Here is a 27112-nt window from a genome sequence, read left to right on the forward strand (position 1 = left end):
ATTTAATTATCAATTATGAATAAAATGTTTTTTAGGGTCTTCAACACAACATGCAGGGTGCAAAACATTTTTAATTGTGAAGAAAAGCAATTAAATTAAAATCTATTTAAAATCAGCCCAGTGATGGACTGGTGAGCTTTCCATGGTGGACCTAGTCTACTGCCTAGTAGCTGCTAGGATAGGCTCCAACCTGCTCCATGACCTTGCTTTGGAATATGTGGGTATAGAAAAATGGGTGAATCTATTTAAAATCTCAGTTCTCAGAAAAACTCAGAGGTTTCACAAACAAATTTGGGATGACAAATACCCCTGCAGCTTGATGCTGCAATGCCTCTCTCAGGAGAGGATATTCTCATTTGGCATTTGTGGTGTTTTCCTTGATGGTCATCAAGTTTACTTTTCATGCCATCTATCCAGGGTGACGGTCGACTGCTTTGTGGTTTTGTGATTTATACATACTGAGGTCATGTGACACTAAGATTTCACACAGGTAAAATTTATTTACACAACATCAGAATGTCATTGGCAACACCAGGTGTTAATTTTTATCTTCAAATAAAATAGAGTAAACTCATGCATGCACCAAAAAATGTTCTTTTATTTCTCTTCGTCATTATTTAATTAAATCCATTATTAAAAATAAAATAAAATAAAAAATTAAAACATCCATTTAAATTAGAAGTAGTTATTAACACTACTTCTATTATTAACACTATTAATTATTTAAAATTAAAATATATTTTAATTTAAATTCATTATGAAATAAAATAGGAAATGGGAGGTAAATACAACTCCAATTAAAAAAATGTTGAGACACTGTGTAAAATGGAAGAATACAACTAATGATGAATTTAATAAATTTGTGTTTCATTTTTATTACTGGGCTTTGTGGTGGTTTTGTGGTTAGCACCACGGCCTCCCAGCTAGGAGGTTACTTGTTTGAACCTCAGCTGTGGAGGGGTTCAGACAATGGCCTCTCTGTGTGGAGTTTGCGTGTTGTCCTGGTGTACACGTGGATTCTCTCTGGGTACTCCGGCTCCCTCCCACAGTCCAAAGACATGCATGGATGGTTAATTGGTCATAAATGGACAAATATTTTATTCAGAACACGACACAGAAAACATATTAAATCCTAAAAAATGAGAAATTGAACTATTTTATAAATAATATTTAAATTAGATGACAGCAACACATCTAAAAAAAGAAGTTGGGACAGGGTAATGGTTATCTCTGTGCAGCATCCTCTCTTCTGTTAACAACAGATTGTAAACATCTGGGAACGAGGAGACCTGCTGCACCTTTGGGAGCGGAACGTTGTCCCATTTCTGTCTAATATGGGAATAAGCTGCTGGATTTTTGCTCTATTTTCACATTCATGACGGGCAAAATGTTTTCAGAGTTCTGGACTGGATAGTCGCAATTGTGAATCATGCTCACATTTGGCCTCTTCTTTGCACAGTGAAGCTTTAACCTGCATTTGCAGATTGCACCATGCTCTGTGTTAACAGATAGTGATTCCTGAAGGTGATCCTGAGCCCATGTTGTGATTTCCATGACAGAATCCTGCCTGTTTTTGATGCAGTCCTGCTCAAGGTCTCAAAGATCACATGAATTCAATACAGATTTTTAGACGCATCCCTTGTACAGAGTGGTGTCTCTAGTTAATCTGAATAATTTGATAACATCATCTACTGTGCGTAGTGTAATATTCAAAGGCTTTGCATTTTTACATCATTAATCTGAAACGGCTCCATGATCTAAACACACAGTTTGTTTTTTGCAGGTTGTACCTTGTGTCAGATTCTGCATTTATTTAGTGCTCTTTTCATACATTCATTTATTCAATTGTGAATCAATAATGGGGTTTATTAGGTTTCCACATCATTGTATTCTGTTTTTTATTTAGATTTTATCCATCACCCCATTTTTGGAGTTGGGGTTACACAGTTTGAAAGCACTGTAAAAGTCTTGTTCATTGCATAAATAGTGGAGTGTTCCTGAGAGTGGGATGGAAATTAAAGTCATTTGATTAAATCAGGACAAATGATATGCTAAAAATAAAGCCTACATACACAAAGCCGTAATAAATAAAGTAAAGCAGCAGCTTCCAAGGAGAGCATTGCTAAAAAAGTTCTATCAAGTTTAAAAATCTAAACCATTGCATATATTTATAATGAAAAATAGTGATTAATAGACTTGAAAACACAATAAATATTATAATATATAAGAGCTTCCTGAGCCTTACAGATGATAGTATTTTTATACTGTATTTTAAGCTAGAGAGTAGGTTTTGTACATTGCATATAATCAGATGTAATTCGCGCTTTAAGAGGTGTAAGTACAATAAAAGGCCACTAGATGGTGCTAAATGGCTGTCTCATCAGATTTAATACTGTGCCGAACTGCAGGGATGCCTGTTGGACTGAATCAATGAGGGTGAATCTCATTCAGTTTTTGACACAGATAGAAAAGTTTTAATAATCCACTTTAGATGCTGTTGCAGAGAAATAACCTTAATAAGACATAGATAATGTTCTGACAGAATTGCAGGGAGTGGAGTAAGAGGAGAACTGAAAAGGGTTTGGATTTGAAGGGAGCTTGTGTCTGAGTAATAGGGAAGTGAAATCAAAGAAGGCTGATTTAATTTCAGTATGTTGTAAAACTAATTTACCCCATGTTCAAGTGACCGTGTAAGATGTGTAGTCAAATGGAAACAGATTTGAACAACTTCTCGTCTCATCACTCCAGGAAAACTAACTTAAAGGAATTCCCCAACTTATACAGCAGTTAATATACAGAAATATCTTTGTGAGATCTGACCTGTACCCCTGTTTCTTCTAACTCATTAAACCCAGAAGCACCCTTCTGGGCTGAAGCAAGTTCACTGTTCAGCTCAAACTTTGAAAATGCTGTAGTTCTGATGACTGTTGGAGTGTATTTGTGAATGTGTTTGACTGAATTTATGTGTGTTGTGTCTTCAAGTTGTGCCTGAACTCATTCAGACAGCAGACAGTTGGAATGTAATCAAGAAGCTGTTTTGGTAACGATGCATTCAAAGTCTGCTCATCTTATGGGAGCTGTTCTTCCTGTTATCACTGCAGCTTTAAACTGATTTCTCTTCCCACGTTCAGGTTAAACCATGACACAGCTGTTCATGCAGCCATGATGTTGCGAAAGAAGAGGACGCGAAAAGAGAAGCGAAGAAGAGGAGGAGAAGATCAGCAGCTCCAAGTAATGATCTCTAAGAGAAAAAGCATAAGAAGAGATGACTTGGTGGATAAAGAGACAATCCTTTCTCAGCTCCACCATGTGCTCTGTGTCTGAGAGCAAGGCAATAAATTAAATTTAATTTTTGGAGAAGGCAGATGAAAAAAAAAAGAAAAAAAAAAACCTCTCCCAGTCTCAGGAGAGACCAGAAATTCATTAGTTTGGTTGCATCCATGAATAGAATAAAAGTCCTGAAAACTATCCTCAGAATTTCACAGTGGATGCTGCTGAAATGAGTAGAAGTTTTTACAGTTTTAAAATTTCTTTTACTCTAAATGAATTTTCTATAATGAGAGAATATTAAAAAACAAGCATGACAGTGATATTAAACAATCCGATCCCCTTTCATTGACATGATCAAGGATAAGTCTCAAATACAACAAGCCATAGCAAGAAAGAAAGCAGAACCCTGCTTTCTCCTCTCCCAGTCCCTCTGCTCCTACCACTCATCTCTCTTTGCTCCAGCTTTCTTTGATTTCAAATCGACGTAATTCTTTTGTTTCACAGGACAAAACCAGCCTTCTTTCTAATTGAGCAAGGCAGCAGCACAATACACAAAGCTTGGCATCATCATGTTTTTCCAAGACACACATACACAAACACACAAAAGAGCCTTTTAACCAGCAATTCATCACCCTGTTTCCATGTCTGTGAAACACTCATCCATGTGGTTCAATGTACTGTCTCTTCACCAAACCAAGATATGAACAATTTACCACAATGACATGAGTTGGAAGGAGAAAAGAAATGCTTCCTTTTTGTGTTTGAAACGTGTATCTTTTGTCAGGAGTCATCACTGGCAAGTTGCGTGTGTGTGTGTGTTTGTACGTGCTCGTGTGGGTGCCACCTCCATCTGTTATAGAAAAGTTTCTCAGACTCTGACAGAACAACCACTGTAATGGTCCGACTCACATATGGTTGCAATTAGAGCCTATGGCTTCTAGTATCAGAAGAAGAAAAATGGAAAGCAGATAGGGAGATAGCAGAGGCCAAAAAACTTAAAACCAGAGGGCTGTGAGTGAGGGGTGAGAAGAGAAGAGGAGAACAGGGGGAAGAAATGAAGATGAGGGAAAAGATGAAGACATCAGAGATGAAAAGATAAAATGTTAAGAGGGTTCAGTAGAGAGCAAAAGAAAAAAGGGACAAAAAAAGTTGGAGGGCTGCAAGTGAAAGACTGGTTTCAGTTAACTTCTCATTTAAATCCTTGATATATTTTCAGGATTGGAAAAAGTTTAGATATCTCCTCATTTGACTTATCATCTTATACCTAAGTGGCAAGGCAGCTTGACAGTGATGACCTCTTGAGGGACAGAGAGCCGCACAGTCCAAAATAGAAAAAGCAAGCTTGTAATCCCTTCACTATTCACCTTAGTTGAATCTCCTTTGTGGGGGTCTAATCTGTTCCAGTGGTTTGTGCAGAGATATAAGACAGGGGTCAATGACGTAAATCTATGTTTTGAATAAAATATATAAAAAAAAAGAAGACCGCATGGGAGGAGTTTGCCCTCAGGTCTGTCTGGCAGAAAGCCTTTCTGTGTTTTCTAACATGCTGGGAATATTGTGAAAGGGTCTATTTATCAGTAAAAAATTATCTCTCTTTTGAATTTAACCAATACTATGCATAAAAAAATGTATCAAGTCAATAAAGCTTAACACTAGAAGTCCCAGGAATTTTGATGTCTCCCTAAAGTCCCAGAGAAGGGTCAAAAGACCTTTAGTCCAAACTGACGACTCTGCTGGCAAAAATTAGCATCTCTTCATTTGTAAATGCAGCCATTACCTGAGGAATGCACCCATTGCATCCAGCCCCTCCTTGTTACCTTGAAACGTCTGGTAAATTCTGTGGCAGTGGGGGATGGTGGGCTGAGGGGGATAAATAGTAGCTAGCTTCACCTCGAACAAATAGAAGGAAGCAAAATGCAGAGGCGGCTTACAACTCAGCAGGCATTGGACCTGATCCTCAGCGATACAAACCCTTGTGACTCAGATGGAGAAGAGATACAAATTCAGCTGGATTCGGACTCTGACTCTGAGCAGTCTTCAGGTAAGATTTGAAACTATTATTGAACTTTTTGGTATGACAAATTTCTTTCTTTCTGCTTTGTCCTGTACTGTGAGTTGCAACACTGGAATTTCTCCATTTTGGTACAAATAAAGGATTTTTTTAATCTTATTTCCAAAACATCCTATTTTCGTCCTCTGAAATTGTGAAATTGTTTACCTTGCAGATGATGAGACTGCTCCACTGCCAGAAAAGAGGGCTCGGTTGGGAAGTGAGAGGACAGAGATGGCTAAAGATGGCACAGTGTGGCATGAAGAACAGCTGGGGACATGTCTCAATTTCACCCCAATAGAACCATACGGCACAGATGGAGAGCCAACTGCTAAGGCCAGAAGAAGTATCCGGACTCGTCTTCAAAGCTTCTTCTGTTTTATAACACTTGAAATGCTTCGTAGCATTCAAGAATGGACCATTCAGCATGCACGGCAAAAGGAGCAGGCAGATTGGTTCATGAACCTCCCAGAACTAATGGCATTTATTGCAATTATTATCTTGCGGGGGGTGAAGAAAGTTCCATCACTACGTGACAATTGGTCAGCAGAGCTGGGAAACCCACGAATCATTGCTACTATGGCCCGAAAGCGCTTCCAAAACATCATGCAACACCTACGCTTTGATAACATGTTCACACGCAGTGAGCGAGTGGAGACAAATAAGTTTGCTGCAATTTCTAATCTGTGGGAATCTTTTGTCAATAACTGCATCAGATCTTATAACCCTGGTCGACACATCACTATTGATCAACAGCTTTTCCCGACAAAGACTCGCTGCAGTTTTCTGCAGTACATTGCAACAAAACCGGACAAATTTGGCATTAAGTTTTGGCTGGCTTGTGACTTGAAATCAAAGTACATTTGCAATATCCTGCCATATCTTGGCAAGGACCCCAGTCGTCCCAGTGGAGAGAGACTCTCTGAGAGTGTAGTGATGAGGCTGATGGAGCCGTTCATGGATAAGGGCAGAACTGTAACAACAGACAATTTTTTTACATCGCTGTCCCTTGCGCAACGACTGCTTAGCCGGAAAACCACCATCCTTGGCACAGTCAACAAGATTCGCCGGGAAATTCCTCAGTCAACTAGACAGAAGGACCACACTAAATTCACCACTCGAGTGTTTTCCACCACTGGTGCAACACTCACAGTATATGCGCCGAAACGGAAAAAGACTGTCTATCTTCTCAGCAGCATGCACAATGTGGTTGAGACTGAGAATACCACCAAAAGGAAGCCAAACACTGTCACACAATACAACACCACAAAGTGTGGTGTGGATGTGATGGACCAGATGGTGCGGGAGTACAGCGTGCGTGCAGGAACACGGAGATGGCCAGTCGCCGTGTTCTACAACATGATCGACATGGCGGCACGGAACGCTCATGTTCTTCATAAGGAATGCACCGGAGTGCAGGAGAGAAGAGTGGACTTCCTGGTTGAGCTCGCGAAAGAGTTGGCCAACTCTCATGTGAGTCAGAAGAAGGCACATAAGGAGCAACTGCTTCAGCAGCAACCTCCCACACCTAGCCCTGGGAAAAGGGCAAAATGTCAGGTCAACCATCGATGCAAGAACAATTGCGCAACTGTAAGATGTGTTGACTGCTACAAATACACATGTGGCAAATGCAGGATGGAGATACCATGGAAGTGCCAAGCATGTTTGGACTTAGCACAGACGGACTGCTGAAAGAGCAGAAAAGCCATTCACACAAGGGCATGCCACTGTAGCCTTGTGTAAATATTTGTGAAATTGTTTCATTACTTGCATTATTTTAACTGTTTTGTTGTTTTTTTATGACAAAAATAAAAAGCATTGGAAAAAATTCACAGTTGTTCTTTTATATCTTTGTCATGTTGACATTTATGCCCTCTTGACTTAGACACTAATGCTTCTGGACATTTTACTCACAGACCCTGCCTGTACCACCACAATCAAAAAATGTTCATTTTAAATATTCAAAATTGTTCATTGCTTGGGCTTTTTGGACATAAGGTACATGAACATTGGGTTAGAAAGTTTGAAAAAATTGGTAAAAAATTCTGAAAAATTTGTATTTTTTCATTTGTATGAAAAGAGGAGAGCTGGACCTTTTAAAGTGATTTTTTAAAAAAATATGAATTCATCATTTTGTCATATCATTCTAAATTGTTTGCTTTTTATTGAAGGCCCACAATGATTATCTTTTTTTTTTTCTTCTAAAAGCACACAAATGTGTCGAGGAGGTATATATCATATATCATATCAAATATATTTTTAATTATTTGAAATATACTAGAATGCAGGAAAACCTTTCTGAATCTGTTTGAGGTCTACTCCAATCTCATACTCAGGGGACCAAGCAGTGTCTCAAGCCAAGCTTTGGGCAAAAGTTGACAGTCCAGTTTCAAGAGTCTACAGTGTCTCCCCTAAGTATGCGCCCTCCTGGGGTGTGCCAGTAATTGACTCGTCTACAAACAAAAGAAGCTGTTCGCAGCTTAAGACAGGATTTTAGCTAAAATCCTACTGGTCAATCGACCCATCTCTGGGTTGTAAAGGTAGAAAGGTCAATTGACCCCTCTCTGGGACTTCTAGTGTTAAGGGGATCCCACTCATAAAAAACCTCTGGGTACATCTGTGCATCTTGAGCAGTGATGAGTAAAGGCCTAATTGTATTTTCAGTGCGTAATCCACCATTATCATAGTTATTTATTTATTTTGTACCCCTGCTGACTCATTATGTTCAATTGTCATCAGGTCTATCATTGACAAAAGTCACTCTGATTGGCTCTTCAGTGTAACAAGTGCACAAGCAGAAAGGGGGCAGTGACTGCAAACTTTGCATGTCTCATACAATCCTTTCTCACTCTTCACTGGCTTCAGGTTCTATTATTGTGTAACATATGTACTACCACCTAGATAGTACAGTACAGGAGCTCTGCAGGGATGTGTGCTTAGCACCTTGCTCCTCACCGTGCTGACACATGACTGCACACCAACATTCAGCACCAACCACATAGTGAAGTTTGTAGATGATACGACTGTGGTGGGTCCCATCTCAAGCAATGATGAGACAAACTACAGAAAGGAGGTCAGTCGTTTGTCCATGTGGTGCAGCAATAAAACTCTCCTTTTAAATGTGGGCAAGACAAAGGAGATTGTTCTGGACTTCAGAGGCCACATCGAACACCCCACTCTGACCATCAATAGTGCTGCTGTGGAGAGAGTGTGAAGCACCAAGTTCCTCGGGGTGCACATCTCATCCTGGAGAGCCAACTGCACATCTGTTGAAGAAAGCCCTCTACTTCCTCCACAGACTGGAGGAAGAGAGTGAGAGCCCCTCTGCTTTTACTGAGGCACCATTGAGAACATCCTGACCAGCTGTGTCACTGTGCTGTTCGAGGGCTGCAGAACAGAACAGAAAAACACTGCAAGCACAGTGAACACAGCGGGGAAGATAATTGATGTCTCACTTCCCTCTCTCCTGGACATGTATAACACCCGCAGAGCAGTCCGCATTGTGAGGGACGCCAGCCACTCTATGCACAGCCTGTTTGGCCTCCTGTCTCCTGGAAGAAGGTACCAGAGCCTCCGGGTCTGCTTTAGCAGACTTTTGAACAGCTTCACCCACCAGGCTGTCGGAAAACTGAACTCTATTGTATTTTTGCACTGAGGGATGCAAAAATATTTGTACATTTGTATGTACTCACATCCTGCATAAACTGAAAATAAAAAAGTTTGAATCTTGAATCATTGCCTTCTGCACTGGGAAATTATGGGTGCATTTACACCAGGACGGTCCACTAGACTGTCTGATTGAGGACTCGGTTCAGTTGCAGATTGCAACATTCTTCTGGACTGTGTTCGTACTGCACTACTCAAACAAATCGGATCTTTTATAGAACATGTTCCATTCTCTGCCAGAGCAAGCACCAAGAATTAGTGAAGGAGAAGATGAGACACACAAAGAGACACTGTTATACTAGGTAAAAAGCCTTGTTTTTTAACCTATTCATGCTCCTCATTCTCTTTTCTTAGTGAACTTTGTTGATCTTACTACATTCTGTAGTATATTTGATTAAAATATTACACCTTATAAGGGATTAACTTATAATTCTGTTCTGATCTCGCATATTTTTATTCAGCCTTGGTGGAGCAAAGCAATCCTGGACTGTCTTTGTTATACTGTGAGCAACATTGCAAAGTTCATGAGTTGAAAAGTTTTTAAAGTATTTTTTTGTCTAGTGAAGGATTTTATCTCCCTTTTTTTCTTTTACTACAAATAACTTATAAGTCTGGTGTATTGTCCAACATGGTGGTAAAATAAATATACCATTCCAAATTACAAATAATATTGTCTGCTCAGGAAAACCTTCACATGAAAAGTCACATTTTCTGCTCTTTGCTATCTTCATCAAATGGTGCTTGGCATCCATGAGAAAGTCAGACTGCCAGCCTGGGATCCCGAGGAAGAGCTGAAGGACATGACATGGGAGAGGAACACAGTGCAGCCTGTTGTCATCAGAAAAGTTAGATAAGCGGTGGAAGTGAGTGAATAGAAGGACAAAGATTTGTCCACTGACCAGCATGAGAAACACAAGAGAAGAGTGAAATAATAGTCAATGATATTAAAGGTCCCATACTATACATTTTTTAACAATCAGAGGTCCAACAACATTGTTTTCAGAGTGTATTACCCCAAATTCACCCCCAAATTCACCACAAAAAGTAGCTCTAGTGAGCTCTAATGAGAATGGGCTGTTTCTGTGTCTAAACCTTTAAATGTTTATGAGTGGTGCCTGTCCACATCCCTCTCTGGGAGAAGATCCGGCTTTTGCTGGCACCCGCTCTGAGATTTTAGAGGGCAGGCTCAGCTAGCCGGAGGGACAGGCTCATTGGCATTATCCACTACCAGGGGCAGTGGTTATTTCTCTTTGTGAGGTAACAAAGGGAAAGATATCAGACTAACTTATTTGAGCACACTACGCTAAAAAGTGGAGCAAGAAAGTGAGAGAGGGCCTCATGTGCAGGCTATGAGGACATGTGACTGTAAGAAAACGAATTTTGCATAATATGGGACCTTTAAAGAAAGGAAGACCAAGAAAGTTATTAATGCTGATCGTAAGATTTAAAAAAAAAAAGAATAAATAAAATAAAAAAAGCTTCCACTGTTATTTGTGTTCAAATTTGTATTGTTCAACATCAATAGCCTACCACTTGTGACTTATTCGGGCTATCAGTTTAGACAAGCCTGACAAAACACTAATTGATTCAAATGTTGTATTAGAAAAGTCACGATGGGACATTACTCTGCTATGTAGCCATAAACTGTCACTGATGCTCTGTTTCTTGCTTGCAACTGTGACATTTCTAATTTCTACATACACATAATCTTTACTTGCTTTGGTTTCAATGTGTATAACCTGGATTTACATTTGTTTGATACACTTGGCCTGTTAGTCTTTAATCAGAGTACTCAAAACCAACATTATGTTAACTGTTGCAACAAACTAGTTTTTTATGGAGGATATTTCCCCTTTCATTTAGTTGTATATAGTATTTCAAAGAGCCTCTCTTGCTTGTTCAGTTGGGACTTCACATACATTTTTCAGTGCAAATAAGACAGGATTGCAATAGTTTACACAGCACAATAATGTGTATAGAGTTTTTATTGCGGGGTTTGAAGTAAGGCTATGAACTTCTGAAGAACACAACATCTTCACAGCCTTTCTCTCCTGTTTCTGCTTGTTTTGTGTGCATTTCTCATTGAGTCACTCATTTAATTGTTTATTTTTTTACTATGCTTCCCACATCTCCTCTGTTATTTGGAAACCTCTACATCTTTTCAGTAACTTGGTTAGTCTCTGTAATCCTTTTGTTCTTTGATTATGGAAATCTTTATTCCTTTTAACAGTTTCAAGACTGTAGAAGTAAAAAAATAAAATAAAACCATCTCAGTGTTAAAACAAACACTGCATGTCCTTTATTTTCAGTTCTCTTGAATATCTTGCAGATATTTAATGAACAAATCCATATGGTTAATTTAGGCATGCCACTGCACTAAAAAAACCCTCCAATGTAGTTGAAAAAATTGAAAACTGCTTTAATGAAAACAACACTGAAGTCCTGCTTCACTACCTCACAGTCTTTCCTTGCTACTCCCTGTCCCTAACGTTTTCAGTCTCACCTTATTTGAACTTTCTGCCCCTCTTTTATTTTTTATTCCCTTGCCCCTCCTTTGACTCCCTCTTTGTTTTTTCTCATTTACACCACAGCATTAGCTGTGGTAACGTCTGCACGAAGAAGGCAACTTAGGTCTTTCATTTGTAAGCAAAACCACACAATGATAGTTTTAAAGATAAAACTATGTAAATGTTGAGTTGTTTCGACAAAAACCCAACAACTTTACATCTTTTTCTTCTTATCATCTCTACTTTTCTCTTTCTCTTTGTTAAAAGCCAAACATTAGCCTCCCAGCTGGGCGTGTTGCGTGTCAAGGAAAGTTAATAGGCCTTAAGTGTCTTAACGACCTTACAGACTAATGGTGTCCATTTACAGCCAAGTGAACCAGGCCAGCAAATGAGTGAATGAGGGCACTGCTGTGACCACAGCCTGAGCTGGTCAGCTTGAATTGGGCTCAGATACAAACAGGATATATTCCAGCTAAATTCACTCAGATTTACTAGTTTAATTGAATGCTTGGTCCACAGTCAGGGATGCTTTCTTGAATAATGGACAGAAACGGAGGTGGACTGATATGTGGTAATTGAAGGACAAAAATGTTTGAACCCTGAGAACACTGTTTGATGTCCAGTAGGGATCTGGAGTACTACCTGATTTCATGCTGTTTCATTTTGGAGTTTTGGAACAACTTCAGACTTGTTGTTGAACAAAAGGAGACAAAGCTCAGAGGAATGGACATGCTACACTCCCAAGCTTGTGTGGCCACTTTTCACGTGGTAGCACATTAGCTGACATTTGATAACATACATATTATGACCACAACAACCCAAAATAAGAGTTTACATGGTGTAAAAAGGCTATTTGGAATATGTTGCAGGTCTGAAATTGCATTATTACAATAGATCCACCTTGCTAGTGCCACATTGGATCCACTATTGCCTTCAGAGCTGCCTTGAATATTGGTGAAATTGATTCAACAAGGTGTTTGAAACAGTCCTCAGAGATTTTGATATTGGCACGATAGTATCATACAGTTGCTGCAGATTTTTTAGCTGCACATCCATACTGACAATCTCCCATATTGGATTGAGATCTGTTGACTATGAAGGTGATTAGAGCACAGTGAACTTTGTCATGTTCAACAAACCAGTTGAAAATGATTTAAACTTTGTGACATGGTGCATTATCCTATTGGAAGTAGCATCACAAGATGGATAAACTGTTTTCATAAAGTGATGGGCATGGTCAGCAATAATACTTAGAAAGTTTGTGGGGTTTTAAACCATGCTCAGTTGATACTAAGGGTCCCATAATGTGCCACACCATTACACCACAAGTCTGAACCATTTCTATAAGGCAGGATGGCAACCTTAGAGGTGGCTGATTAACTATTTGTATTATCAAATTATTAAACTTTGTATACCTAAAAGTGTATAAAAGTTGTCAGCAAGTTTAAATAAACAGTTGAAATGAGGTTAATGATATGAAACCTTAAATATTTAGCTCAGTAAAAAAACAAGAGCAAATTTCAGCAAGGCTGGAATCAGGCAGACGTGTCTTTGTGAAGGATGCATTAATAAAGCCACACAAGATTACCCTGGAAAAATATTTACCTCCTTATGTTACCACATTAAGTGTGATCTGATTCTCAGAGGATAACAGCAGGACAATCCTCTATACCACACAGTCAGGGGAATCAAGGTCTGGATGGAGGATGACCACATCAAGAGCCTGTCATGGCCAGCTCAGTCTCCAGAGCTGAACCCTGTTGAAAACCTCTGGAATGAAATTAAAAGGTAGATGGATGGTCACAAACCATCAAGCAAAGCTGAGCAGTTTGATTTTTTGCAGAAAAGAAAGAAAGAAAGAAAGAAAGAAAGAAAGAAAGAAGGAAAGAAAGAAAGAAAGAAAGAAAGAAAGAAAGAAAGAAAGAAAGAAAGAAAGAAAGAAAGAAAGACACTAGAGCTCAATACTGATAAACTCTTGCAATGGTGGAAAAGAATTAGTTACACATGTATGATTAGGGTGAAATACAGTATGTTGGCGCTACATGGTAAACAGTTAAGAGAAAAAAAAATCTTTATAAAGGTGGTTTTGAACTCAGGATTTGTGGGCTTTGGGACTTTTCCTCCTCACCCCTGGAGCCACCTTAAGAAGAAACAAACAATAGTCTTTGACTTCCTGGGAAGCTAGAAGGGCTGCCAAACCTATAATTTTCATTCACTGTTTTTTATCTATAGTAAAATTTCCTGTAAATATGACTGCTCTTAATTCCATCCACCACGTTTTACTTTTATTGGCACATATGTGTGTGTGATGGTATGTGTGTGTGTGTGTGTGTGTGAGTGTGTGTGTGTGGTGGCTAGAAGTTAAGTGGCATTCTGGTTTCATTTTTCTCAGCTGTATAAAATTTGGGAGACCATTTGTTAATTGTCAGTTGGTTAGCCTCTATTCCCCATCTAACCTCAAATAAAAACCACTTGACATCTAAATCAGCTTTGGGAAGGCGAACTACCCTGACATACCCTCAGCATCTGGAGCATGCACAGCTTTTTATGCCAGCATGGGGATTTCTTTGATCTTATATGCTTCCTAAACAATGAGTAAACCGTGTCCACAGGTGGTTTTACAGTTAATAAGCGATGGTCTGGAAACATCTCACATCTCTTATACAAGAAGAAAGTTGCATTATATACTTCTGGATACCTGGGCATGGAAATATACAGGATTTGTAATGTTCTGAGTGGAACTATACAAAGCTAACTCCATAGGATCCTGATCACAATTACAGTGAAAATGTGAATTAACAACAAAATGTATGACCTGGGCTTTTGCTTAGACTTTAGTCTGGAACAAAAATCAACAATGAGTTTCATATTCCACCCCTGATGACTGTGTGTCCCATGTATCTCTGGCCAATTAAAGCTGGATTATGCAACTGTTCTCGAGCTGACCTCCTAAACTTCCTCCACAGCTGTTCTGCCCCAAACAAAAGACAAAAAATAAATACATTATCAAACACAAATCTCCAAGACAGACACACGGAATATCCTTGTATAACTGACCACTGAAGTGTTACAGCTAACACATTACAGCTATAAGATCTGGAAAAACTCGCTAAGTGCAAAGAAATGTGGCAAGGCAGCTGATCTCATGATTCACATCCACACAATATAATACGTATAAAGGGTTCGATTTAGATTAAATACCAACAACAACAACAACAACAACAAAAAAACCCCCAAAAAACAAACAAACAAACAAACAAAAAAAACCCCCAGAAATTTCAAAGTAGATGAGGAGAAAACTGTAGCCCGGGGGTGTCCAAAGTCAGTCCTCGAGAGCCGCTGTCCTGCAGGGTTTCAATGTTTCCTGCTTCAACACACCTGACTCAAATTAAATAAATCCAACAGCCTATTAAGTTTTGCACAATTACTCATTAATTTGAGTCAGGTTGTTTTAACCTAACATGCATGTCTTTGGACAGTGGGAGGAAGTCGGAGAGAACCCAAGCATACACGGGGAGAACATACAAACTCCCACAGAAAGGCCACCACACCCCAGTTTCGAACCTCCCCCCAGCCGAGGCTTGAACCAGCAACCTTTTTGCTGTGTGGCTGCGGTGCTATCAACCACACCACCGTGCAACAAACAGCTATGATCTATTCATAAACAACGAGAGAAATTAGTTTAAGTGGCAAAAATGGATAGCTTTTTAAAACTGGTTGCAAAAATTTGCCCAAGAAATGTAACCGTGATATGAATGTGGTTTGAGGGATGGCGTGGAATGGAATTACATATAATTTAGTTCATGTAACTATGGTTGCAACAAGTTAAGCTAAATTTGCTAATTTTCACAACATTACTGTCCCTGTCATGGATGCCAATTTATATGTTGCCACGGATACATGTAAACACAACACGCTGTGACAAAAAGATGTCAGTTCCGTGTGCACATTTACCACATGGGAACATAATGGGACAGAAGCCAGTTTTGTGCTTTTCAACCATTAGTTTAAGTTTTCATTTGTGTTGTACTAGGAGTTCAGTGTGTTTTTGACCAGGGCGAAAGGAGCATAAATTTACATACGGTCATTAAAAGTAGCTCAAAACACATCTACTGTAAAGTGTCACTATTCTGTAAGCATGGCTCACATGACAGCTCTTTCTGCAACCCAAGAGAGAGGAAAAAATATCCAAGAGCAGAAGTTTTAGAGCAGAGAAATGTGTCTGAATGTGAGTGAAAGAGACCAAGTCTGAGCACAGAGTTTTGAAAGGAAGAACAATATATTTGAAGCAAGAGGGAAATCTTGCTCTCAAAGCAAACAGTTGTGCTCTTGATTAAAGATAGAAAAATAGCCCCATATGACCCTTATTTAATAAAAGTAAGTGTATGGACTCTGTGTAAGGCTGTCATGATACAAAAGCTAAAAGCAGTTATAAAAAAAAAAGCTGGTGTGTATCAAAGCCAAGTTTTAGAACATACACTTCTCATCAATAATGTGGGATGAATATAATAGTGTGTGTAGTGGGATATGCAACACAGCATAGAACATTGGGTGGTATGCCCTGTAGGGACTCCAAATGACTCAAGTGTTTATCCTGATGAAAAGTAGGCCAGTCAGATTGACTGAGTGAACTTAATTGTGATTGTATGCAGTCAGAGTTATGTTACTAAGAAGTGATAACAGTTTTTAAAAAATGTGTGTAGGAAAGTCAATTTAACAATTTAACAACGTCCATTTCTTTTGGATGGCAGTGGACATTTATGAAGATTCTGCGTGAAAATGAATTAACATAGAAACATCATTAAATCTGATATATCATTTACCAATAAGTACTCATTATACCTACTCAGTGATTTATGAACCCCAAACCCCTGTGCAGCCCAGAGGACTTTCTAACTGTGGGGGCTTTGTTCAGTTTCTATGCCTTAAAACAGACGGAGGACTACATTGGTGGTGGCCTGTTACAGAGAATGGCAGTGGGAGGCTTGGTTTACGCACACACACACACAGAGTCAAAACAGAAAGGTTACAGGAGGTAATTGTGTCAGATATGTTTGGTGTAGGAAGCTGGGCAAAGAGGGGGGGAGTCAGGGGGGGAGTAAAGGGAGAACAGAGGAGGCAAGGAAGGAGGGAGACACATAAAGAGGAAGCTGAAGCTGGAGGGAGTTGCATGCTAATTGGAGCCAAATGGGCAGCATATGAGCAAAAGTGGTTTGCAGTCCTGACACTCACACACATTCTGTCTTCATTGTTCCATCTCTGTCGTTTCTCTCTCAGCCTTGCTAGGAAAGAATGATATATTACAGCATAAAAGCATATTAAATGGACACATCTTTTAGGTCTATTGATCCTCTGTCTCTTAAAGTAACAAAGATAGAGGATCATGGTATGAGTTTATAGATCTTTACAGAGAGGCCGGTTTACTGGGTGGGGGGAGCCACTTGAGTCCATCCTATACCTCTCTCCTGTGGAGTGTGCCTCTTTTAAAATTTGTCCTATAGGTTCAAGTTATCATGAAAAATAAAAAGTCAAATAATACGTTTCAAAATCCTGGAAACACATTATTACTGTATAAGAGAGCTCAAGGTGCCCAGACTGAGAGTTAGCACTAGCACACCCCAAACAAAGAAAAAACTTCAGTGCCAATTTTAATCTCAAATGTTTATATTTCTGTCATCTGCTGTTTGTCCATAGACTGTTGGAATTTGTCATTTTTGGCAACATCTTGTTGGAGTCATGTGTTGAGCCGACCCAGGTTGGAATAACACTGAGCCACAGATAGGAACACAAAAACATAATGGCCATCTGGTTATTAAAAACCATGTGCCTCCATCATATATCAGGTGCATTGACCCTGACTAACTGTTGGTGTATTCCTCTGTCTTTTGTTCAAGTTTTAAGAAGCTAAATTTACCTGCAAAAACGTAAGTTTTTCCCAGCCAGCCAAAAGATAGCCTTTTTATTAGAACAAGATCAGCAATGCTTCCAACACACCACATCTGTTCATGGCGTTTAACTGTCTTCTATCTCCACCACCTGCTCAACCACCCACTGTGTTCACTGCAGAAATGTTTGCTTCCTACTTCACTATAAAAAGGTTGCTACCATCAGTAACCAATTCCCTGAGCCTGACCAACTCAGCCTGCCCCAACCAGCTACTGGTGCCTCACTCTGCTCTTTCTGCTTTCTAAATTAGTACGAAGTCTCTAAACTTCTAGTCAACTCAAAATCCATAACCTGTCCTCTTGATCCTGTCCCTGCCGACATCCTGTAGAGCATTCTACCTACAGTCAAATCTGCAGTAACCTATATTATCAACTCCTCTCCTAAATCCGGTGTCTTTCCCTCTGCCTTTAAGCAAGTTCGGGTTACCCTGCTGCTAAAGAAACCCACACTCAACCCAGCCCAGGTTGAAAACTACCAGCCGGTCTCACTGCTTCCGTTCATGTCTAAACTACTAGAGCGTGCCGTCAGTTCCTCCAAAACAACAACCTGTTTGATCCATATCAGTCTGGCTTTAGGCAAGGCCACTCTACTGAAACTGCTCTCCTGTCAGTTACTGATTCCCTACGGCTTGCCAGATCCGCTGGTCAATCCTCAATCCTTATACTGCTGGACCTGTCTGCTGCCTTTGACACTGTCAAACATCATATATTGTTCTCCACACCCTAAGAGCTTGGCATCTCAGGATCTGTCCTCTCGTGGTTCATGTTCTATCTCATAGGAAGATCCTTCAGGGTATCTTGGCGTGGAGTGTCCATATCACATAGGCTGACAACAGGCATGCCTCTGGGCTCGGAGCTTGGTCCTCTTCTCTTTCCACTATACACCTCCTAACTCGGTGCAGTCATTAACTCTCATGGCTTCTCCTACCACTGCTATGCAGAGAGCTTTTCCTTTCCTTCCCACCTGACGAGTGTGAATATCAGCATGCCTTGCTATTATCTCCACATGGATAAAGGATTGCCATTGTCTTTCCAGCCAATCCTTCCTTACTGCCACAGATAAGCGTGCAGCTTGACTCTATCACGCTTGTGCCTTTGTCTTCTACCAGGAATCTTGGTGTCATGGTAGACAACCAACTGACCTTTAAGGACCATGTTGCCTCGGTTGCTCGATCTTGCCGATTTGCTCTCTACAACATCAGGAGGATCAGACCCTGAATACATGGCACAGCTCCTGGTGCAGCCTCTGGTCATTTCACGCATTGAATACTGCAACTCCTTACTGGCTGGCCTGCCTGCATTCTCAGTTAAATCTCTGCAAATGATCCAGAATGCAGCAGCACGTCTGGTCTTCAACCAGCCAAAAAGAGCTCATGTCACTCCGTTGCTAATTGCTCTTTACTGGCTTCCAGTTGCAGCACGCATCAAATTCAAAGCTCTGCTTCTGGCTTACAAAACAATAACCTAAACGGCTCCGGTCTACCTTCACTCCTTAATCCAGAGCTGCACTCCCTCTTGACAGTTAAGCTCTGCCAGCGAAAAATGCCCAGTGCTCCCACCACAACACAGAGCAAAATCAGTAGCTAGACTCATTTCCTCTGTCATTCCCCGGTGGAAAACAAACACTACCCCTAGCACTACATGACAACACCTGGTTCCAACTGGGCTCACAGCAGTCTGACTACTACTTAATTATGATGTCACATCCTGTTTGAATTCTTTCTTGTTTTGTTATTACTCTGACATGTAAGTCACTTTGGAGAAAAGTGTCTGCCAAATGACTGTAGAATAGAATAGAATAGAATAGAATAGAACAGAATAAATTTAAGAACTATTGAGAAATACGTTATATTTGATTGTTGTACTGCCGAAAGTGCTGTTGATACTGAGTGTGCATTAATTGACAAATGGGAATTTCCAATTTCCAATAAGTTATAAAAATTTTAAAAAGCACAAATTTTAAATTGGAATTTCTAGTTAGGATAAAAAAAAGCATTAAACAAAGTCTTAAAGCCATTCTAAACAGTCTCCCACTTGACCTAAAATGCTGCTGGGAGGTTTCTGATGAGGACAGGCAGGACAGATAACATTTCCACAGTCTTAGCTTCTTGGCACTGGCTTCCTGTGAGATCCAGGATCGAATTTAAGGTTTTATTACTTTCATTTAAAGCTCTAAACAATCTTGCTTCATCTTACCTTAAAAAAACTCCTAGTTCCATAATGTCCCAAGCCAACACTCTGCTCTCAAGCAGCAGGCCAACGCTTGGTTCTTCGGGTCTCGTAGATAGGGAGGCAGAGCCTTCAGCCATCAGGCTCTCTCCTGTGGAACAAGGTTTCAGCCAGTCTTCGGGATGCAGAACATTTAAATCATGGGCAACAGCTCTGGTGGACATTCCAGCAGTCAGCATGCCAATTGCTTAAAACTTACAACATCTGTTGCACTGTGCTACACATCTTAGAGTGGTATTTAATTGTGGGAAGCAGTACTGGGTAGTAACAACTGTCCACATTACAGGGCCACTTATGCAATGATCATGCTGTCTAATCAGTATCTTGATATGCCACACCTGTGATGTGGATGGATTACCTTGGCAAAGGAGAAGTGCTCACGAACACAGATTTAGACAGCTTTGTGAGCAATATTTGAGAGAAATAGGCCTTTTGTGTCCATAGAAAAAGTCTTGAATCTTTGGGTTCAACCCATGAAAAATGGGAGCAAAAACAAAAGTATTGCTTTTCTATTTTTGTTCAGTGTTTGTCGTCCTCTGCTTTGCTAAGATGTTAGGAGAGGCGGTGAGGGAGGGAATTGAGAGCATGCAGTTTGGGAAATGGTTTGAAGGGAGAGTCCTGTGTCTTTATTTATTTTTTTTTGCCTAGCATGGACATGCTGTTGCACTTCTGCTTCCTCATGTGTCACTTCACTTATGCCTGATTCGCACACATGTGAAGAGTAAACGCTCCAGTGTTTGGCTGGTCGGCACTTGAGCTGTGGCTTGGAAAGTTACATTTTTCACAATTTTCATAAAGCAACTAACTGACCCCCAACTGAAATTGACAACATGAGGCATCTCCTCATTAAAACTGGATAGAAAGCCAGACCATTGCAGGCTGAAACACACATGTACGAGCCCTTGTCTTACAAAGCAAAGCCATGCAGAGGAAACTACAGCAAGATCACATAGCTCATCTGCACTAAGTTGTTTGTTGGATGATTTCTTTCTTGTGGAACGTATGTGAGATGTTATAGGGGATGGTAAACATAAAAGAAGTCATTTCCATATGCAGCAGAAATGAAACTGAGCAAAGAAACAAAAGATGCTACCAGACAGTGATAACAGTGAGCCCTGCTACAGAAAGCTTAACAACAGGCATCACTTGCAGAGGTCATTCTCGGGTCTCTAGGGGCCCCAAGCAAAATTTCACAGAGGGCGTCTCCAACCATGTTTCATTGCCTTTTATTATGATATTGTACACTTATATAAAAGACAATAACATGTTAATAATGTTATCTCTAACAGGTGTCTTTAAAGGCGTTACTCTGGAGTCAATACTTTGATATCAGCCAGTCAAAATATTGGATTTGATACTTTTTTGAATATCAAGATACCACTCTGCTAATAGAAAGCATGCCATTTGTTTTAATTTCTGACAGATTTAGCCAATAAAACTGCATCTGAAGCCCAGCTACAGTGTATTCCTTTTGTGTCACGTGATTATGGTAGCCTATCAGATGTCTTAATGATGCTGCTACTGTTAGTGATGATGAGGTTTTGTTACCTTTGCCAAGGCGTTGGTTTATCTGTCTGTCTGTCTGTTAGCAACATAACTCAAAAGGTTATGGATGAAATTTTCATGAAATACCTGAAATGGAATGAGGAACATGTGATTAGAGTTTGATTGTGATCCAGATCACTGCCTGCACCCAGGAATTTTTAAAGGATTCTTTGCTATGGGGAGATAGGGATAAATTTTCCATTACAGCTTCTTATCACTTAAAGAACAAGTCGAGGATTAAAGGACTGATGACTCAGCAGGATTTAGAAAAACTTGTTTATGCATTTATTTTTAGTAGACTGGACTACTGTAATGCTGTCCTTACAGGTCTCCCTAAAAAGTCTATCAGACAGCTGCAGTTAGTCCAGAAGGCTGCTGCTCGAGTCCTCACTAAGACCAAGAAAGTTGATCATTTAACTCCAGTCCTCAGGTCTTTACATTGGCTTCCTCTCTGTCAAAGAACTGACTTCAAAATCCTGCTGTTAGTTTACAAAGCACTGAATGGTTTAGGACCAAAATACATTCAGGATCTTCTGGTTCGTTATGAACCAACCAGATCCCTCAGGTCATCGGGGTCAAATTTACTTTGTTCCCAGTGTCAGAACTTAACATGGAGAAGCAGCGTTCAGCTTTTTTGCTCCTCACATGTGTAACAAACTCCCAGAAAACTGCAGGTTGGCTGAAACTCTCAGCAGCTTTAAATCAGTGTTAAAAACTTTTTCATTTGTCCCTAGTTTTGTAAACTGTGAATCCCTAACACTGTAATTTTATTTCTTACATTTTAAACTATTTGAGCTTTTTCTGTCTTTATTTGATTTTTATTTCCTATGAAGTTTGTTTTTAAGGTACTTTTTAATTGTTTCCTCTGCATCCCGCTGCAATGCTTTTAATGTTATATGTAAAGCACTTTTAACTGTCTTGTACATGAAATGTGCTATACAAATAATCTTGCCTTGAGCTGAGGTTGACACCACCACATCACCATGCGGCCACACATGTATGTATACACCAGCAGCTGGCTAAGCAATATGAAACAAAAGATTTTTTTCATAAATAAGTTAGATTATATTTTATTTTGTGAAAATAATTGTGAGATGCTGATGACTCATCCTGCACTCAGGGGTCTATAATAAGTTTCTTGCTTGAAAAACTGGACTGGTTGGCAGGAGCTGTTCAAGAAAGTGGAGTTGACACTTAAAGCATGCAGAACATATAAAAGGGAGAGATGAGACTTGGACATTTAAGTGGTACAAGAAGTAAAATAAATGTTTATCCAAGGGACTTGATTTCAGTTTAGTCTGCTTGATTGCTGCCTAAAGTATAGGAAAAAAAATGCTTGAGGAATAATAACAAAAATATAAAAATGCAAGCAAGAGGAAAACACTTTTAAATCAAAAGATATAACTACAGGGTTGAAAAACAGATAGCAGAGAAGTAGGCCTACTTAAGTTTTTGCCATGCTGGTTTTCCAGTTATGAAACTGAATTTGAAAGGGCTCTCCCATGAGTTCATGATGTCAACAAAGCACTTAACTGGCTCTTTATCTTAACTCCTAACCCTCTCTTACTCTTGAGATAAAAATTTAAACTCCAGCAAACTTGTAAGAATGACTAAAGTTTGAGAATGAGATCACAATCATATTTGTTTCTTCAAATGTAAGTTCTACATTTGAATCTAAACAGATTTATTTTGTGTGATTGCATGTCAACTTGCTCGAGTTCTGAATTAAATCTTGCTGCAAATCAATACATGAAAAGAAACCCTTGGTATCAGTAAGAATGTGACTAATGGCGTTGATCCAATTAGGTGCTAGCCTGCAGTGTCAGAGCCAATCAGGAGGAAGAACACCATGAGACCATTAGTAAAAAACCAAGGGCCAAATACTAATTAGCCTCTTACTTTTCAAATCTAGTAAGCTCTGTTTGATGAAGAAGAACAGAGAACATTACAGGCACACAAGTATCAGACAACACTTCCTCTTGAAGAGACACACTGCTCAGTGAGTGTGCATGCACACCATTTACCTGCTGCGTGTTCTGAGAAGCAGGGATTATCCACCTGTTAATGCTTGACTTGATAATCAAGGTGAACAGTGGAGTGCCGCCATCAAATCAAAGAGAACATCAATACAAAATATCATGCTGAGAAAAAATAAAAAGTGTCAAAAATGCATAAAAGACACTGATGTGTGTCTGGATTAGTGAGTGTGTTAGCAGATATCCTGATGGTTGCTGTGCCAACAGATACCACAGCAGAAAGCAGTGCAAGCTGTTGACACAATACAATGCAAATGAACTGATCAGCTTATAGTCAAGTTTCAGGTGCTGTCTACATCTCTATGATCAATATTTATACTGATATAATGAATTATTCACATGAAATTAACATTATGTCCAAGTTAAAGGTAGCTTCAGTCTGAATCACATGAATTTAAATACAAATAAAGCATTTATGGTCTACATTAAATATGCATACACAGATGGAGCCTCGGTCTGTCTTCTGCACCATTCAGCATGTTTTCAGAAAGCCTGCAGATGTGTGTCCAGATGTAACAAACAGAGCAGTACAAGCAGAAACTGTGGGGGCAGTGTTGCACTGTATAGCTCACATGTGACCAGTGAAGGGAACAAAGAAGAAGCCACGAATTTTGGACTTAGGAGGTTTTTGCCTGACAGCAAGGAAGGATTTGGAGCATTTGTCAATCTCGGCATCATTTATGTGTGGATATGTTTCCTGATGGAGCAACAGACCACTGCTTCCTCTTTTTATGTCTCTGTATGAGCATGCACATTATAACGATCTTGTAAACTCTGGACTCTGGACGGTCCTCTAGTGGACGTATTGCCTACCAGTCAAGCCAGTGTAAAGTTGGGCAGTGACGTTTGATGTCTGACACAGTCGTACATATTTCTGTATGTTAAAGGAGCATAGATGAGACTCAAGGCTCACATAGCTGCACTAGTAATCATACAGCTTAATTTGAATGATCAGATTTAATGCATTACAGAGTTTTTAAAAGGCTAAATATTATATTTTGTTTTACTCAGACCTAGGCCATGTAAATGCAGTGCTGTAAATAGGCTACAGTTAAACTTTGCTACATCACTGTCATATGGCAAATTGTTAAATCAGTGTGAAACCAAAATTCCCACTATTCAATCTATAATTTAGCCCTACTTACAACCAGGACTCTAAATTATCACCCACCAACCTGCCAAATGCAGATTAAAATGAATTTTGGTGGTTATAAATAAAAACATACTAACCAGTTTGGCAGCTGATGAATGAGGCTAATATTTGTCCTTCATTTCCTACACTACACTAACACTATATCATTGGATGTGCACTGACTTTAGTGTGCCGTTTACGTGCTGCAACCTTAACGAAGGCTAAATGAGGAGCATGTGGAAGGAGTATGAGGAAAAGTAAAAATATTGCAGATGGTAAAGAATGAAGCTGGTTTCAAAGAAAGAAAGGCGGTAGCGGAAAATGTTGATGGTGTTAGAGGTGAGACTATGAAAATGATGACGTTTAACACAAAATGGCTTGGACTCATGAGTGGCTGGTATTTGACAAAGAAAAATAGCATAATGTACTTTATATACTGCAGCATCTAAATAAATGACAAAAATAAATGTTTATTGTTGGGAGAAATAATTATGAGGTGCAAACTGTGAAAGACCATGAAACTGTTCACAGTGTTATTCAGATGGAGGCTCTGAAGATCATCAAAGCTCTGAAAACATTTGCTTGTGTGTCAGTTAAATGAGGAGTTAGGATGACTATTTAGTTAAGATGATCTTTTCCTTTCAGTTATTAAATTATTCTGATCCAAGTTTTTTATTTAATTATTTTTATTTATTTATATTTTTACTTTGATCCATGTTTGACTTCTGATAAAAAAGAGAAATCAACATCATCGGTGCACAGAATTGTGGGAATATTCACCATTTTGGGTGTACCCATGGTCGATTTCTCCACCGAATTCCGTATTTCTGATGAGTATTTCATTTTATCACTTTTTCCCCAGAGTTGTGTCCTCGACTGCAGCAGCAGCTTCATGATCAGTACACAAGACAGCACATGGGTACACCTGGATTCACAGCAGTCTGACTGCTACTTAATTATGATGTCCCACCCTGTCTGAATTTGGGCTTGTGTTGTTCTTAGTCTCAGATGTAAGTTGCTTTGGATAAAAGCGTATGCTAAATGACTATAGAATAGAATAGAATAGAATAGAATAGAATAGAATACACAAAAAGGAAATTAAGCAGCAGATTTTCATCCTCCGTTTCCGTCTTGGTGCAGTGAATATGTTGGATAAACGCATCCCAGAGAACAGCAGACTTCTGCAGAAACTTTTCCAGGTGATGTGCTTCTGGCTGACTGTGGGTTGGATATAAAGGACAGTTTGAGCTTTATGTGAGCAGAAGAAAAGATGGCTGCGTTTACGTGTCAGCTCAACAAGCTGGATGATGAGAGAGCAGGTGAGGTAATAGCTTACACCTGAGAATTCATATAAAAAGGGTTGCTGGCTGCAAACACAATAAGTACATGATTTTAAATGCAGTGAAACCTATGTGGAAGAAACTCCCATGAGTCCCTGTGTTGTTCTGTCAGACATTAAGTCACAACATTCAGGACTGTTTGCCCATTTCAGAGCTGGTCTGCCATCAGATCCAAAATTTATTGTTGTTTCACTGTTGTAAATAAATATACGTCTTCATGTTTTTGACTGCTTTTATATTTTTACTGTTTCTTTTGCTTACACAAGATATATCACAGTAATTAATCCTGTATATTTAGACATCTGTCTTTATCTTTTATAACACCCAGAATATATTCATTTACTACATCTGCCTTGGCGGAGGTTATGTTTACAGCAGTGTTGGTTGGTCTGTCTGTGTAACTGTCAAAGCTCTCCATGACCAGGCTGCATTGTATATCAAAGATCTCATAGTTCCATATTCCAAACAGAGCACTTTGCTCTCAGACTGCAGATTTACTTGTGGTTCCCCGAGTCTCTAAGAGTCTAATGGGAGGCTGAGCCATCAGCTATCAGACCCTTCTCTTGTGGAACCAGCTCCCAGTTTGGGTTTGCTAGGGAGACACCCTCCCTACCTTTAAGATTGGGCCTAAAATCTTCCTTCTAGACAAATCTTATAGTTAGGGGTGGTCTAGCCATCCCTTAGTTATACTGCCATAGGTTAAGACTGCTGAGGGACGTCTCATGATACACTGAGCACTTCCTTTTCATCTCTCTGCTCCTTATCTTCCATGTATAAACTCATGAAAGCATTGCATCATTAACGTGTCTCTTCTCTCTCAGCAAGTCTCCTTGCCTATAAGTTGTGTTGCTTGTTGGTCTCTGTTTCCTGTCTTCTCCACCCCAACTGGTTGAGTCAGATGGCCACCCACCCTGAGCTTGGTTCTGCTGGAGGTTTTTCCTTCCTGTTACAGGGGAGTTTTTTTTTCCATTCCACTATTGACTCCGCGCTGTACATGCTCAGGATGGGGGATTGAATCAAAGTCAAGATTTGATGCAATACATGTTGGTTTTCCTTAACTAAGCTATTATTTACTATGAACTGGTTTGTATGAGTACAGACTGGATGACAACAAATTACCTTAAATTAATGGTATGTAAATGCCCTGGGATGATGTTATGAAACAGCACTGTACATATAAAAGTTTAAATGAATTGAATTGAATAGTGAAAATTACGGAATTTAATATGGCTGCCAACCTGTGATGCCACATTATAAAATTTGATGACAAATTTTATGGCCATCATAAACTCTAGTTCATATTTAACATTTTTCACATTTACAATATACCTTAAAAACCTTAAAAGCTCTGGTGCCTGAAGGGTTAAGACCAAAAGAAAAAAAAAAAACAAT

This window comes from Melanotaenia boesemani, chromosome 6, assembly GCF_017639745.1.
Source record: "Melanotaenia boesemani isolate fMelBoe1 chromosome 6, fMelBoe1.pri, whole genome shotgun sequence".
NCBI lineage: Eukaryota > Metazoa > Chordata > Actinopteri > Atheriniformes > Melanotaeniidae > Melanotaenia > Melanotaenia boesemani.